The sequence below is a fragment of the Zophobas morio genome, unplaced genomic scaffold (genome assembly GCF_036711695.1).
Source record: "Zophobas morio isolate AGI-343-1 ecotype UQ-CSIRO unplaced genomic scaffold, CSIRO_AGI_Zmor_V1 ptg000129l, whole genome shotgun sequence".
Taxonomy (NCBI): Eukaryota; Metazoa; Arthropoda; class Insecta; order Coleoptera; family Tenebrionidae; genus Zophobas; species Zophobas morio.
The window spans coordinates 83,905-87,552 of record NW_026972234.1 but is presented as its reverse complement, the minus strand read 5'-3'; positions in this window follow the sequence as shown (position 1 = coordinate 87,552).

Sequence of the window (3,648 nt, the reverse complement as noted above, 5' to 3'; positions counted from 1 at the left end):
TGAGTCGATTCTGCATGCTTTAAGTGTGTTTGGTGGCTCAGAACCATCAAAAAACGTTGAAATATAGTTCAAATTCAATAAAAATCGACAAAAATACAGTTTCTAGCTAAAATTTGATGGTTTCGTTGCACTTTCCGAGCCCGTAGGGTATCTGAGTGGCTTAAAAGTACAAGAAAACACTTCAAAAGTGACGTTTCTGAAGAATTTTAACAGTTTTCTTGTATCTACGAACGCCAGAATGCATAAAATTGACCTAAACGTCTCATTTTCCTATTCTGAGTCGATTCTGCATGCTTTAAGTGTGTTTGGTGGCTCAGAACCATCAAAAAACGTTGAAATATAGTTCAAATTCAATAAAAATCGACAAAAATACAGTTTCTAGCTAAAATTTGATGGTTTCGTTGCACTTTCCGAGCCCGTAGGGTATCTGAGTGGCTTAAAAGTACAAGAAAACACTTCAAAAGTGACGATTCTGAAGAATTTTAACAGTTTTCTTGTATCTACGAACGCCAGAATGCATAAAATTGACCTAAACGTCTCCTTTTCCTATTCTGAGTCGATTCTGCATGCTTTAAGTGTGTTTGTTGGCTCAGAACCATCAAAAAACGTTGAAATATAGTTCAAATTCAATAAAAATCGACAAAAATACAGTTTCTAGCTAAAATTTGATGGTTTCGTTGCACTTTCCGAGCCCGTAGGGTAGCTGAGTGGCTTAAAAGTACAAGAAAACACTTCAAAAGTGACGTTTCTGAAGAATTTTAACAGTTTTCTTGTATCTACGAACGCCAGAATGCATAAAATTGACCTAAACGTCTCCTTTTCCTATTCTGAGTCGATTCTGCATGCTTTAAGTGTGTTTGGTGGCTCAGAACCATCAAAAAACGTTGAAATATAGTTCAAATTCAATAAAAATCGACAAAAATACAGTTTCTAGCTAAAATTTGATGGTTTCGTTGCACTTTCCGAGCCCGTAAGGTATCTGAGTGGCTTAAAAGTACAAGAAAACACTTCAAAAGTGACGTTTCTGAAGAATTTTAACAGTTTTCTTGTCTCTACGAACGCCAGAATGCATATAATTGACCTAAACGTCTCCTTTTCCTATTCTGAGTCGATTCTGCATGCTTTAAGTGTGTTTGGTGGCTCAGAACCATCAAAAAACGTTGAAATATAGTTCAAATTCAATAAAAATCGACAAAAATACAGTTTCTAGCTAAAATTTGATGGTTTCGTTGCACTTTCCGAGCCCGTAGGGTATCTGAGTGGCTTAAAAGTACAAGAAAACACTTCAAAAGTGACGTTTCTGAAGAATTTTAACAGTTTTCTTGTATCTACGAACGCCTGAATGCATAAAATTGACCTAAACGTCTCCTTTTCCTATTCTGAGTCGATTCTGCATGCTTTAAGTGTGCTTGGTGGCTCAGAACCATCAAAAAACGTTGAAATATAGTTCAAATTCAATAAAAATCGACAAAAATACGGTTTCTAGCTAAAATTTGATGGTTTCGTTGCACTTTCCGAGCCCGTAGGGTATCTGAGTGGCTTAAAAGTACAAGAAAGAGGGCTTTTTCGCGCGTGCGTTTGTGCTATATGTCAGGTTTGTTACAATGTCCATAGTTATTTACATATTTAGAGTGGAAAATTCTCTCCTTTTGTTGTAAATCTGTTATATTTTGTTCTACAGGCGTTGCTTATTAAGCCGAGCAGTCTTTTGAGCTGCTTGATTTCAATTTTACGCTTTAACAAATCCTTTTGTGTTATAAAAGTTATTTGTTTGCGTGTTTTGTTAGTTTAGTGGCCGCACGAGTTCGCTTTTGGCGACGTCTGCGGCCGCCATTGTTGTTTACATTTCTTTGTTTATTTTCATCTTAATTTTTGGCTGCGATTCCTCCTTATCCTGTCTGCCAGATGTCGTCTACTGAAAACTCACCCTCTTCTGAGGTTAAAGACTTTCCAGTCACTGAATGTTGTCCTGTGTGTATGGCTCAAGTCGATAAAGCGATTGCTTTTATTTGCGATGGGTGTGGTCGCTCTGTTCACTTTTCGTGTTTGGGGTTATTATCTCAAGATAAATCTACTTGTGAGAGGCTTCGACGGTATTCTTCACAGGTAAAATTTCTTTGTGCGGATTGTAATGGCGTGTTTAGAGTTCCGATGTACAACTACTTTATTGATTCACCTAATTCTGTAGCATCTAATGTGACAACTATCTTGCAGAATCCTGAGATACAATCAATTATTCGAAACGTTATTGCGTTGGAAAACGAGAAAACGCTATTGGAGGTTACAAAATTAAGAAGGGAGATGGATGAATTGAAACAATCTAATATCGAATTAGTGAGGTTATTAACCGACAATCGAAGTAAAGCTGCAGTGATCCATGGTAGTAATGCTGCAATTCCTGTAGCTATTGCAGACACTGATACATATGCAAATAAATTAAGTTCCGCAACGCAAGCCAAAGTAATGATTAAACCAAAAGTTGCGCAGAAAGCTTTCCAAACACAAGAAGACCTGTTGCGGAATGTAGATTTATTGAATGAAAATATCTCTGTCACAAATTCCAAAAAAGCTAGGGATGGAGCTATCATCGTAGGATGTAATAATATTGAAAATTCAAAAAAACTAAAGCAACTTGCAGCAGATAAGCTATCGAATGATTACGATGTTTTTGTTCTTAGATCAGAACACCCTCGTGTTAGAATCGTCGGAATTCCTTCTTGTCTAAATAAGGAGTCTTTTATGAGTTATTTAAAATCCCAAAACTCTGATTTGTTAGCAGATGCAACTGAATATAGGCTTCTAAATTTCTGGCCCCTAAAAAAGAACAAAAAAATACTTCAGGCAACTGTTCAGCTTGATATACATACATACAAGAAAGCTATGAAAGCTGGTGGAATACTTGTAGGCATAAATATTTGCAAGTTGTATGATGATACGACGGTAACACGTTGCTTTAAATGCAATGGTTTCAATCATACTAAAACTAAGTGCCCTAGACCAGTTATCTGTCCTTTATGTGCAGGTGAGCACCAGGTAAATACTTGTCACTCAGTTGCTAAGGTTTGTATTAACTGTAGAAGTCTCAAACATATGCATGGGTTTGACATTAGTGTTGACCATCCGGCCTGGGACTATAAGAGTTGTTTTGCGTTTAAATTTGCCGAAGCTAAACTTCGTAATGTGGTATTTGGTGAACCAGTTCGCATAGATATTAGAAAAATTCCTAATTTCAAGCCTACAGATGTTCAAAGTGTCCCAAGTACGAGCTCAGGACTCCAATCTCAGTCTCCTGGGAACGTGAATGTCACGCCTTCTGTTCAAGTGTTTAATCGTTTTGAACCTCTGTCAGATTTTAAAAGCAATTTTTTAGATCGTCCTTAGATGCGGCCAATGTAAGTAACATAACTTCAAAGTCTCCTAAATCACCTACAAACTTTCCCAGCAATAGCAAAAGTTTCTTTGTTTATTATCAGAACACTCGCAGCATCAGATCACGTGTTAATGACATTTACTCCAATTTAACGGCTAATGTATTTGATATAATATGTATTACAGAATCATGGCTTGATCCATCGATCAATAACAGTGAATTTATTCCGCCAAATTACATTGCATTTCGCTCAGACAGAGACTTCAGTAGTTCCAATC